Below are 14,565 nucleotides of genomic sequence, written 5' to 3' on the forward strand. Positions count from 1 at the left end.
CCTCACCCGTCCCCTAATCCTAACCCGTACGCTAACACTAACCCGCGCCCTCACACGCACGCTCCCCCTAAAGCGTTGCCGTACCCTCACCTGGACCCTAAACCGTCCCCGTCCCCTAACCCTAACCCTAGCCCGAACCCTAACCCACACCCTTCCCCGAAGCCTGACCCTCACCCGTCCCCTAATCCTAACCCGTACGCTAACACTAAACCGCGCCCTCACACGCACGCTCACCCTAAAACGTTGCCGTACCCTCACCTGGACCCTAAACCGTCCCCGTCCCCTAACCCTAATCCTAGCCCGAACCCTAACCCTAACCCTTCCCCGAAGCCTGACCCTCACCCGTCCCCTAATCCTAACCCGTACGCTAACACTAACCCGCGCCCTCACACGCACGCTCCCCCTAAAGCATTGCCGTACCCTCACCTGGACCCTAAACCGTCCCCGTCCCCTAACCCTAACCAAGCCCGAACCCTAACCCTAAACCTTCCCCGAAGCCTGACCCTCACCCGTCCCCTAATCCTAACCCGTACGCTAACACCTAGCCGTGCCCTCACACGCACGCTCCCCCTAAAGCGTTGCCGTACCCTCACCTGGACCCTAAACCGTCCCCGTCCCCTAACCTTAACCCTAGCCCGAACCCTAACCCTACTCCTTCCCCGAAGCCTGACCCTCACCCGTCCCCTAATCCTAACCCGTACGCTAACACTAACCCGCGCCCTCACACGCACGCTCCCCCTAAAGCGTTGCCGTACCCTCACCTGAACCCTAAACCCTCCCCGTCCCCTAACCTTAACCCTAGCCCGAACCCTAACCCTAACCCTTCCCCGAAGCCTGACCCTCACCCGTCCCCTAATCCTAACCCGTACGCTAACACTAACCCGCGTCGTCACACGTACTCTCCCCCTAAAGCGTTGCCGTACCCTCACTTGGACCCTAAACCGTCCCCGTCCCCTAACCCTAACCCTAGCCCGAACCCTAACCCTAACTCTTCCCCGAAGCCTGACCCTCACCCGTCCCCTCATCCTAACCCATACGCTAACACTAACCCGCGCCCTCACACGCACGCTCCCCCTAAAGCGTTGCCGTACCCTCACCTGGACCCTAAACCGTCCCCATCCCCTAACCCAAACCCTAGCCCAAACCCTAACCCTAACCCTTCCCCGAAGCCTGACCCTCACCCGTCCCCTAATCCTAACCCATACGCTAACACTAACCCGCGCCCTCACACGCACGCTCCCCCTAAAACGCTGCCGTAAACTCACCTGGACCCTAAAACGTCCCCGTCCCCTAACCCTAACCCTAGTACGAAACCTAACCCTAACCCTTCCCCGAAGCCTGACACTCACCCGTCCCCTAATCCTAACGCGTACGCTAACACTAACCCACGCCCTCACACGCACGCTCCCCCTAAAGCGTTGCCGTACCCTCACCTGGACCCTAAACCATCCCTGTCCCCTAACCCTAACCCTAACCCGAACTCTAACCCTAACCCTTCCCTGAAGCCTGACCCTCACCCGTCACCTAATCCTAACCCGTACGCTAACACTAACCCGCGCCCTCACACACACGCTCCCCCTAAAGCGTTGTCGTACCCTCACCTGGACCCTAAACCGTCCCCGTCCCCTAACCCTAACCCTAGCCCGAACCCTAACCCTAACACTTCCCCGAAGCCTGACCCTCACCCGTCCCCTAATCCTAACCCGTACGCTAACAATAACCCGTGCCCTCACACGCACGCTCCCCCTAAAGCGTTGCCATACCCTCACCTGGACCCTAAACCGTCCCCGTCCCCTAACCCTAACCCTAGCCCGAACCATAACCCTAACCCTTCCCCAAAGCCTGACCCTCACCCGTCCCCTCATCCTAACCCGTACGCTAACACTAGCCCACGCCCTCAGACGCACGCTCCCCCTAAAGCGTTGCCGTACCCTCACCTGGACCCTAAACCGTCCCCGTACCCTAACCCTAACCCTAGCCCGAACCCTAACCCTAACACTTCCCCGAAGCCTGACCCTCACCCGTCCCCTAATCCTAACCCATACGCTAACAATAACCCGTGCCCTCACACGCACGCTCCCCCTAAAGCGTTGCCGTACCCTCACCTGGACTCTAAACCGTCCCCGTACCCTAACCCTAACCCTAGCCCGAACCCTAACCCTAACCCTTCCCCGAAGCCTGACCCTCACCCGTCCCCTAATCCTAACCCGTACGCTAACACTAACCCGCGCCCTCACACGCACGCTCCCCCTAAAGCGTTGCCGTACCCTCACCTGGACCCTAAACCGTCCCCGTCCCCTAACCCTAACCCTAGCCCGAACCCTAACCCTAACACTTCCCCGAAGCCTGACCCTCACCCGTCCCCTAATCCTAACCCGTACGCTAACACTAACCCGCGCCCTCACACGCACGCTCCCCCTAAAGCGTTGCCGTACCCTCACCTGGACCCTAAACCGTCCCCGTCCCCTAACCCTAACCCTAGCCCGAACCCTAACCCTAACACTTCCCCGAAGCCTGACCCTCACCCGTCACCTAATCCTAACCCGTTCGCTAACACTAACCCGCGCCCTCACACTCACGCTCCCCCTAAAACGTTGCCGTACCCTCACCTGGACCCTAAACCGTCCCTGTCCCCTAACCCTAACCCTAGCCCGAACCCTAATCCTAACCCTTCCCAGAAGCCTGACCCTCACCCGTCCCCTAATCCTAACCCGTACACTAACACTAACCCGCGCCCTCACACGCATGCTCCTCCTAAAGCGTTGCCGTACCTTCACCTGGACCCTAAACCGTCCCCGTCCCCTAACCCTAAGCCTAGCCCGAACCCTAAACCTAACCCTTCCCTGAAGCCTGACCCTCACCCGTCCCCTAATCCTAACCCGTACGCTAACACTAACCCGCGCCCTCACACGTACGCTCCCCCTAAAGCGTTGCCGTACCCTCACCTGGACCCTAAACCGTCCCCGTCCCCTAACCCTAACCCTAGCCCGAACCCTAACCCTAACCCTTCCCCGAAGCCTGACCCTCACACGTCCCCTAATCTTAACCCGTACGCTAACACTAACCCGTGCCCCCACACGTACGCTCCCACTAAAGCGTTGCCGTACCCTCACCTGGACCCTAAACCGTCCCCGTCCCCTAACCCTAACCCTAGCCCGAACCCTAACCCTAACACTTCCCCGAAGCCTGACCCTCACCCGTCCCCTAATCCTAACCCGTACGCTAACACTAACCCGCGCCCTCACACGCACGCTCCCCCTAAAGCGTTGCCGTACCCTCACCTGGACCCTAAACCGTCCCCGTCCCCTAACCCTAACCCTAGCCCGAACCCTAACCCTAACACTTCCCCGAAGCCTGACCCTCACCCGTCCCCTAATCCTAACCCGTACGCTAACACTAACCCGCGCCCTCACACGCACGCTCCCCCTAAAGCGTTGCCGTACCCTCACCTGGACCCTAAACCGTCCCCGTCCCCTAACCCTAACCCTAGCCCGAACCCTAACCCTAACACTTCCCCGAAGCCTGACCCTCACCCGTCACCTAATCCTAACCCGTTCGCTAACACTAACCCGCGCCCTCACACTCACGCTCCCCCTAAAACGTTGCCGTACCCTCACCTGGACCCTAAACCGTCCCTGTCCCCTAACCCTAACCCTAGCCCGAACCCTAATCCTAACCCTTCCCAGAAGCCTGACCCTCACCCGTCCCCTAATCCTAACCCGTACACTAACACTAACCCGCGCCCTCACACGCATGCTCCTCCTAAAGCGTTGCCGTACCTTCACCTGGACCCTAAACCGTCCCCGTCCCCTAACCCTAAGCCTAGCCCGAACCCTAAACCTAACCCTTCCCTGAAGCCTGACCCTCACCCGTCCCCTAATCCTAACCCGTACGCTAACACTAACCCGCGCCCTCACACGTACGCTCCCCCTAAAGCGTTGCCGTACCCTCACCTGGACCCTAAACCGTCCCCGTCCCCTAACCCTAACCCTAGCCCGAACCCTAACCCTAACCCTTCCCCGAAGCCTGACCCTCACACGTCCCCTAATCTTAACCCGTACGCTAACACTAACCCGTGCCCCCACACGTACGCTCCCACTAAAGCGTTGCCGTACCCTCACCTGGACCCTAAACCGTCCCCGTCCCCTAACCCTAACCCTAGCCCGAACCCTAACCCTAACACTTCCCCGAAGCCTGACCCTCACCCGTCCCCTAATCCTAACCCGTACGCTAACAATAAACCGTGCCCTCACACGCACGCTCCCCCTAGAGCGTTGCCGTACCCTCACCTGGACCCTAAACCGTCCCCGTCCCCTAACCCTAACCTTAGCCCGAACCATAACCCTAACACTTCCCCAAAGCATGACCCTCACCCGTCCCCTCATCCTAACCCGTACGCTAACACTAGCCCGCGCCCTCACACGCACGCTCCCCCTAAAGCGTTGCCGTACCCTCACCTGGACCCTAAACCGTCCCCGTACCCTAACCCTAACCCTAGCCCGAACCCTAACCCTAACACTTCCCCGAAGCCTGACCCTCACCCGTCCCCTAATCCTAACCCATACGCTAACAATAACCCGTGCCCTCACACGCACGCTCCCCCTAAAGCGTTGCCGTACCCTCACCTGGACCCTAAACCGTCCCCATCCCCTAACCCTAACCCTAGCCCGAACCCTAACCCTAACCCTTCCCTGAAGCCTGACCCTCACCCGTCCCCTAATCCTAACCCGTACGCTAACACTAACCCGCGCCCTCACACGCACGCTCCCCCTAAAGCGTTGCCGTACCCTCACCTGGACCCTAAACCGTCCCCGTACCCTAACCCTAACCCTAGCCCGAACCCTAACCCTAACCCTTCCCCGAAGCCTGACCCTCACCCGTCCCCTAAACCTAACCCGTACACTAACACTAAACCGCGCCCTCACACGCATGCTCCTCCTAAAGCGTTGCCGTACCTTCACCTGGACCCTAAACCGTCCCCGTCCCCTAACCCTAAGCCTAGCCCGAACCCTAAACCTAACCCTTCCCAGAAGCCTGACCCTCACCCGTCCCCTAATCCTAACCCGTACGCTAACACTAACCCGCGCCCTCACACGCACGCTCCCCCTAAAGCGTTGCCGTACCCTCACCTGGACCCTAAACCGTCCCCGTCCCCTAACCCTAACCCTAGCCCGAACCCTAACCCTAACCCTTACCCGAAGCCTGACCCTCACCCGTCCCCTAATCCTAACCCGTACGCTAACACTAAGCCGCGCCCCCACACGCACGCTCCCCCTAAAGCGTTGCCGTACCCTCACCTGGACCCTAAACCGTCCCCGTCCCCTAACCCTAACCCTAGCCCGAATCCTAACCCTTCCCCGAAGCCTGACCCTCACCCGTCACCTAATCCTAACCCGTACGCTAACACTAACCCGCGCCCTCACACGTACGCTCCCCCTAAAGCGTTGCCGTACACTCACCTGGACCCTAAACCGTCCCCGTCCCCTAACCCTAACCCTAGCCCGAACACTAACCCTAACCCTTCCCCGAAGCCTGACCCTCACACGTCCCCGAATCTTAACCCGTACGCTAACACTAACCCGTGCCCCCACACGTACGCTCCCACTAAAGCGTTGCCGTACCCTCACCTGGACCCTAAACCGTCCCCGTCCCCTAACCCTAACCCTAGCCCGAAACCTAACCCTAAACCTTCCCCGAAGCCTGACCCTCACCCGTCCCCTAATCCTAACCCGTACGCTAACACTAACCCGCGCACTCACACGTACGCTCCCCCTAAAGCGTTGCCGAACTCTCACCTGGACCCTAAACCGTCCCCGTCCCCTTCCTCTAACCCTAGCCCGAACCCAAACCCTAAACCTTCCCCGAAGCCTGACCCTCACCCGTCCCCTAATCCTAACCCGTACGCTAACACTAACCTGCGCCGTCACACGCATGCTCCCCCTAAAGCGTTGCCGTACACTCACCTGCACCCTAAACCGTCCCCGTCCCATAACCCTAAACCTAGCCCGAACCCTAACCCGAAGCCTTCCCCAAAGCCTGACCCTCACCCGTCCCCTAATCCTAACCCGTACGCTAACACTAACCCGCGCCGTCACACGTACGCTCCCCCAAAGCGTTGCCGTACCCTCACCTGGACGCTAAACAGTCCCCGTTCCCGTGCCTAACCCTAGCCCGAACCCTAACCCTAACCCTTCCCCGAAGCCTGACACTTACCGGTCCCCTAATCCTAACCAGTACGCTAACACTAACCCGCGCCCTCACACGCATGCTCCCCGTAAAGCGTTGCCGTACCCTCACCTGGACCCTAAACCGTCCCCGTCCCCTAACCCTAAACCGAGCCCGAACCCTAACCGTAACCCTTCCCCGAAGCCTGACCGTCACCCGTCCCATAATCCTAACCCGTACGCTAACACTAACCCGCGCCGTCACACGCACGCTCCCCCTAAAGCGTTGCCGTACCCTCACCTGGACCCTAAACCGTCCCCATCCCCTCACACTAACCCTAGCCCGAACCCTAACCCTAACCCTTCCCCAAAGCCTGACCCTCACCCGTCCCCTAATCCTAACCCGTACGCTAACGCTAACCCACGCCCTCACACGCATGCTCCCCCTAAAGCGTTGCCATATACTCACCTGGACCCGAAACCGTCCCCGTCCCCTAACCCTAACCCTAGCCCGAACCCTAACCCTAACCCTTCCCCGAAGCCTGACCCTCACCCGTCCCCTAATCCTAACCCGTACGCTAACACTAACCCGCACCCTCACACGTATGCTCCCCCTAAAGAGTTGCCGTAACCACACCTGGACCCTAAACCGTCCCCGTCCCCTAACCCTATCCCTAGCCCGAATCCTAAACCTAAACCTTCCCCGAAGCCTGACCCTCACCCGTCCCGTAATCCTAACACGCAGGCTAACACTAACCCCCGCCCTCACACGTACACTCCCCCTATAGCGTTGCCGAACCCTCACCTGGACCCTAAACCGTCCCCGTCTCCTAACCCTACCCCTAGCCCGAACCCTAACCCTACCCCTTCCCCGAAGCCTGACACTCACACGTCCCCTAATCCTAACCCGTACGTTAACACTAACCCGCGCCCTCACACGCACGCTCCCCCTAAAGCGTTGCCGTACCCTCACCTGGACCCTAAACCGTCCCCGTCCCCTAACCCTAACCCTAGCCCGAATCCTAACCCTAACGCTTCCCCGAAGCCTGACCCTCACCCGTCCCCTAATCCTAACACGGACGCTAACACTAACCCGCGCCCTCACATGTACGCTCCCCCTAAAGCGTTGCCGTACCCTCACCTGGACCCTAAACCGTCCCGGTCCCTTAACCCTAACCCTAGCACGAAACCTAACCTTAACCCTTCCCCGAAGCCTGACCCTCACCCGTCCCCTAATCCTAACCCGTACGCTAGCACTAACCCGCGCTCTCACACGTATGCTCCCCCTAAAGCGTAGCCATACCCTCACATGGACCCTAAACCGTCCCCGTCCCCTAACCCTAACCCTAGCCCGAACCCTAACCCTAACACTACCCCGAAGCCTGACCCTCACCCGTCCCCTAATCCTAACCCGTACGCTAACACTAACCCGTGCCCTCACACGCACGCTTCCCCTAAAGCGTTGCCGTACCCTCACCTGGACCCTAAACCGGCCCCGTCCCCTAACCCTAACCCTAGCCCGAACCATAACCCTAACCCTTCCCCGAAGCCTGACCCTCACACGTCCCCTAATCTTAACCCGTACGCTAACACTAACCCGCGCCCTCACACGCACGCTCCCCCTAAAGCGTTGCCGTACCCTCACATGGACCCTAAACCGTCCCCGTCCCCTAACCCTAACCCTAGCCCGAACCCTAACCCACACCGTTCCCCGAAGCCTGACCCTCACCCGTCCCCTAATCCTAACCCGTACGCTAACACTAAACCGCGCCCTCACACGCACGCTCACCTTAAAGCGTTGCCGTACCCTCACCTGGACCCTAAACCGTCCCCGTCCCCTAACCCTAACCAAGCCCGAACCCTAACCCTAACCCTTCCCCGAAGCCTGACCCTCACCCGTCCCCTAATCCTAACCCGTACGCTAACACTAAGCCGTGCCCTCACACGCACGCTCCTCCTAAAACGCTGCCGTAAACTCACCTGGACCCTAAAACGTCCCCGTCCCCTAACCCTAACCCTAGTACGAAACCTAACCCTAACCCTTCCCCGAAACCTGACCCTCACCCGTCCCCTAATCCTAACCCGTACGCTAACACTAACACACGCCCTCACACGCACGCTCCCCCTAAAGCGTTGCCGTACCCTCACCTGGACCCTAAACCATCCCCGTCCCCTAACCCTAACCCTAACCCGAACTCTAACCCTAACCCTTCCCTGAAGCCTGACCCTCACCCGTCACCTAATCCTAACCCGTACGCTAACACTAACCCGCGCCCTCACTCGCACACTCCCCCTAAAGCATTGTCGTACCCTCACCTGGACCCTAAACCGTCCCCGTCCCCTAACCCTAACCCTAGCCCGAACCCTAACCCTAACACTTCCACGAAGCCTGACCCTCACCCGTCCCCTAATCCTAACCCGTACGTTAACAATAACCCGTGCCCTCACACGCACGCTCCCCCTAAAGCGTTGCCGTACCCTCACCTGGACCCTAAACCGTCCCCGTCCCCTAACCCTAACCCTAGCCCGAACCCTAAACCTAACACTTCCCCAAAGCCTGACCCTCACCCGTCCCCTCATCCTAACCCGTACGCTAACACTAGCCCGCGCCTTTACACGCACGCTCCCCCTAAAGCGTTGCCGTACCCTCACCTGGACCCTAAACCGTCCCCGTACCCTAACCCTAACCCTAGCCCGAACCCTAACCCTAACACTTCCCCGAAGCCTGACCCTCACCCGTCCCCTAATCCTAACCCATACGCTAACAATAAACCGTGCCCTCACACGCACGCTCCCCCTAAAGCGTTGCCGTACCCTCACCTGGACCCTAAACCGTCCCCGTCCCCTAACCCTAACCCTAGCCCGAACCCTAACCCTAACCCTTCCCCGAAGCCTGACCCTCACCCGTCCCCTAATCCTAACCCGTACGCTAACACTAACCCGCGCCCTCACACGCACGCTCCCCCTAAAGCGTTGCCGTACCCTCACCTGGACCGTAAACCGTCCCCGTCCCCTAACCCTAACCCTAGCCCGAACTCTAACCCTAACACTTCCCCGAAGCCTGACCCTCACCCGTCACCTAATCCTAACCCGTTCGCTAACACTAACCCGCGCCCTCACACGCACGCTCCCCGTGAACCGTTGTCGTACCCTCACCTGGACCCTAAACCGTCCCCGTCCCCTAACCCTAACCCTAGCCCGAACCCTAACCCTAACCCTTCCCCGAAGCCTGACCCTCACCCGTCCCCTAATCCTAACCCGTACGCTAACACTAACCCGCGCCCTCACACGCACGCTCCCCCTAAAGCGTTGCCGTACCCTCACCTGGACCCTAAACCGTCCCCGTCCCCTAACCCTAACCCTAGCCCGAACCCTAACCCTAACCCTTCCCCGAAGCCTGACCCTCACCCGTCACCTAATCCTAACCCGTACGCTAACACTAACCCGCGCCCTCACACGCACGCTCCCCCTAAAGCGTTGCCGTACCCTCACCTGGACCCTAAACCGTCCCCGTCCCCTAACCCTAACCCTAGCCTGAACCCTAACGTACCCCTTCCCCGAAGCCTGACCCTCACCCGTCCCCTAATCCTAACCCGTACGCTAACGCTAACCCACGCCCTCACACGCACGCTCCCCCTAAAGCGTTGCCGTATACTCACCTGGACCCTAAACCGTCCCAGTCCCCTAACCCTAACCCTAGCCCGAACCCTAACCCTAACCCTTCCCCGAAGCCTGACCCTCACCCGTCCCCTAATCCTAACCCGTACGCTAACACTAACCCGCGCCCTCACACGTACGCTCCTCCTAAGGCGTTGCCGTACCCTCACCTGGACCCTAAACCGTCCCCGTCCCCTAACCCTAACCCTATCCCGAACCCTAACCCTAACACTTCCCCGAAGCCTGACCCTCACCCGTCCCCTAATCCTAACCCGTACGCTAACACTAACCCGCGCCCTCACACGCACGCTCCCCCTAAAGCGTTGCCGTACCCTCACCTGGACCCTAAACCGTCCCCGTCCCCTAACCCTAACCCTAGCCCGAACCCTAACCCTAACCCTTCCCCGAAGCCTGACCCTCACCCGTCACCTAATCCTAACCCGTACGCTAACACTAACCTGCGCCCTCACACGCACGCTCCCCCTAAAGCGTTGCCGTACGCTCACCTGGACCGTGAACCGTCCCCGTCCCCTAACCCTAACCAAGCCCGAACCCTAACCCTAACCCTTCCCAGAAGCCTGACCCTCAACCGTCCCAGAATCCTAACCCGTATGCTAACACTAACCCGCGCCCTCACACGCACGCTCCCCCTAAAGTGTTGCCGTACCCTCACCTGGACCCTAAAACGTCCCCGTCCCCGAACCCTAACCCTAGCCCGAACCCTAACCCTAACCCTTCCCTGAAGCCTGACCCTCACCTGTCCCCTAATGCTAACCCGTACACTAACACTAACCCGCGCCCTCATACGTACGCTCCCCCTAAAGCGTTCCCGTACCCTCACCTGGACCCTAAACCGTCCCCGTCCCCTAACCCTAACCCTAGCCCGAACCCTAACCCTAAACCTTCCCCGAAGCCTGACCCTCACCCGTCCCCTAATCCTAACCCGTACGCTAACACTAACCCGCGCCCTCACACACACGCTCCTCCTAAAGCGTTGCCGTACCTTCACCTGGACCCTACACCGTCCCCGTCCCCTAACCCTAAGCCTAGCCCGAACCCTAAACCTAACCCTTCCCAGAAGCCTGACCCTCACCCGTCCCCTAATCCTAACCCGTACGCTAACACTAATCCGCGCCCTCACACGCACGCTCCCCCTAAAGTGTTGCCGTACCCTCACCTGGACCCTAAACCGTCCCCGTCCCCTAACCCTAAGCCTAGCCCGAACCCTAACCCTAACCCTTCCCCGAAGCCTGACCCTCACACGTCCCCTAAATTTAACCCGTACACTAACACTAACCCATGCCCCCACACGTACGCTCCCACTAAAGCGTTGCCATACCCTCACCTGGACCCTAAACCGTCCCCGTCCCCTAACCCTAACCCTAGACCGAACCCTAACCCTAACCCTTCCCCGAAGCCTGACCCTCATCCGTCCCCTAATCCTAACCCGTACGCTAACACTAACCCGCGCCCTCACACGTATGCTCCCCCTAAAGCGTAGCCATACCCTCACATGGACCCTAAACCGTCCCCGTCCCCTAACCCTAACCCTAGCCTGAACGCTAACCCTAACACTACCCCGAAGCCTGACCCTCACCCGTCCCCTAATCCTAACCCGTACGCTAACACTAACCGTGCCCTCACACGCACGCTTCCCCTAAAGCGTTGCCGTACCCTCACCTGGACCCTAAACCAGCCCCGTCCCCTAACCCTAACCCTAGCCCGAACCCTAACCCTAACCCTTCCCCGAAGCCTGACCCTCACCCGTCCCCTAATCCTAACCCGTACGCTAACACTAACCCGCGCCCTCACACGCACGCTCCCCCTAAAGCGTTGCCGTACCCTCACCTGGACCCTAAACCGTCCCCGTCCCCTAACCCTAACCCTAGCCCGAACCCTAACCCACACCCTTCCCCGAAGCCTGACCCTCACCCGTCCCCTAATCCTAACCCGTACGCTAACACTAAACCGCGCCCTCACACGCACGCTCACCCTAAAACGTTGCCGTACCCTCACCTGGACCCTAAACCGTCCCCGTGCCCTAACCCTAATCCTAGCCCGAACCCTAACCCTAACCCTTCCCCGAAGCCTGACCCTCAACCGTCCCCTAATCCTAACCCGTACGCTAACACTAACCCGCGCCCTCACACGCACGCTCCCCCTAAAGCATTGCCGTACCCTCACCTGGACCCTAAACCGTACCCGTCCCCTAACCCTAACCAAGCCCGAACCCTAACCCTAACCCTTCCCCGAAGCCTGACCCTCACCCGTCCCCTAATCCTAACCCGTACGCTAACACTAAGCCGTGCCCTCACACGCACGCTCCCCCTAAAGCGTTGCCGTACCCTCACCTGGACCCTAAACCGTCCCCGTCTCCTAACCTTAACCCTAGCCCGAACCCTAACCCTACTCCTTCCCCGAAGCCTGACCCTCACCCGTCCCCTAATCCTAACCCGTACGCTAACACTAACCCGCGCCCTCACACGCACGCTCCCCCTAAAGCGTTGCCGTACCCTCACCTGGACCCTAAATCCTCCCCGTCCCCTAACCTTAACCCTAGCCCGAACCCTAACCCTAACACTTACCCGAAGCCTGACCCTCACCCGTCCCCTAATCCTAACCCTTACGCTAACGCTATCCCGTGCCCGCACACGCACGCTCCCCCTAAAGCATTGCCGTATCCTCACCTGGACACTAAACCGTCCCCGTCCCCTAACCCTAACCCTAGCCCGAACCCTATCCCTAACCCTTCCCCGAAGCCTGACCTTCACCCGTCCCCTAATCCTAACCCGTACGCTAACACTAACCCGCGCCGTCACACGTACTCTCCCCCTAAAGCGTTGCCGTACCCTCACTTGGACCCTAAACCGTCCCCGTCCCCTAACCCTAACCCTAGCCCGAACCCTAACCCTAACTCTTCCCCGAAGCCTGACCCTCACCCGTCCCCTAATCCTAACCCTTACCCTAACACTAACCTGCGCCCCCACACACACGTTCCCCCTAAAGCGTTGCCGTACCCTCACCTGGACCCTAAACCGTCCCCGTCCCCTAACCCTAACCCTAGCCCGAACCCTAACCCTAACCCTTCCCCGAAGCCTGACCCTCAACCGTCCCCTAATCCTAAACCGTACGCTAACACTAACCCGCGCCCTCACACGTACGCTCCCCCTAAAGCGTTGCCGTAACATCACCTGGACCCTAAACCGTCCCTGTCCCCTAACCCTAACCCTAGCCCGAACCCTAACCCTAACCCTTCCCCGAAGCCTGACCCTCACCCGTCCCCTAATCCTAACCCGTACGCTAACACTAACCCGCGACCTCACACGAACGCTCCCCCTAAAGCGTTGCCATACCCTCACCTGGACCCTAAACCATCCCCGTCCCCTAACCCTAACCCGAGCCCGAACCCTAACCCTAACCCTTCTCCGAAGCCTGACCCTCACCCGTCCCCTATTCCTAACCCGTACGCTAACACTAACCCGCGCCCTCACACGCACGCTCCCCCTAAAGCGTTGCCGTACCCTCACCTGGACCCTAAACCGTCCCCGTCCCCTAACCCTAACCCTAGCCCGAACCCTAACCCTAACCCTTCCCCAAAGCCTGACCCTCACCCGTCCCCTCATCCTAACCCATACGCTAACACTAACCCGCGCCCTCACACGCACGCTCCCCCTAAAGCGTTGCCGTACCCTCACCTGGACCCTAAACCGTCCCCATCCCCTAACCCTAACCCTAGCCCGAACCCTAACCCTAACCCTTCCCCGAAGCCTGACCCTCACCCGTCCCCTAATCCTAACCCATACGCTAACACTAACCCGCGCCCTCACACGCACGCTCCCCCTAAAACGCTGCCGTAAACTCACCTGGACCCTAAAACGTCCCCGTCCCCTAACCCTAACCCTAGTACGAAACCTAACCCTAACCCTTCCCCGAAGCCTGACCCTCACCCGTCCCCTAATCCTAACGCGTACGCTAACACTAACCCACGCCCTCACACGCACGCTCCCCCTAAAGCGTTGCCGTACCCTCACCTGGACCCTAAACCATCCCCGTCCCCTAACCCTAACCCTAACCCGAACTCTAACCCTAACCCTTCCCTGAAGCCTGACCCTCACCCGTCACCTAATCCTAACCCGTACGCTAACACTAACCCGCGCCCTCACACGCACGCTCCCCCTAAAGCGTTGTCGTACCCTCACCTGGACCCTAAACCGTCCCCGTCCCCTAACCCTAACCCTAGCCCGAACCCTAACCCTAACACTTCCCCGAAGCCTGACCCTCACCCGTCCCCTAATCCTAACCCGTACGCTAACAATAACCCGTGCCCTCACACGCACGCTACCCCTAAAGCGTTGCCGTACCCTCACCTTGACCCTAAACCGTCCCCGTCCCCTAACCCTAACCCTAGCCCGAACCATAACCCTAACACTTCCCCAAAGCCTGACCCTCACCCGTCCCCTCATCCTAACCCGTACGCTAACACTAGCCCGCGCCCTCACACGCACGCTCCCCCTAAAGCGTTGCCGTACCCTCACCTGGACCCTAAACCGTCCCCGTCCCCTAACCCTAACCCTAGCCCGAACCCTAACCCACACCGTTCCCCGAAGCCTGACCCTCACCCGTCCCCTAATCCTAACCCGTACGCTAACACTAAACCACACCCTCACACGCACGCTCACCCTAAAGCGTTGCCGTACCCTCACCTGGACCCTAAACCGTCCCCGTCCCCTAACCCTAACCAAGC

The sequence above is a fragment of the Stenella coeruleoalba genome, assembly GCF_951394435.1.
Source record: "Stenella coeruleoalba genome assembly, chromosome: 6".
Taxonomy (NCBI): Eukaryota; Metazoa; Chordata; class Mammalia; order Artiodactyla; family Delphinidae; genus Stenella; species Stenella coeruleoalba.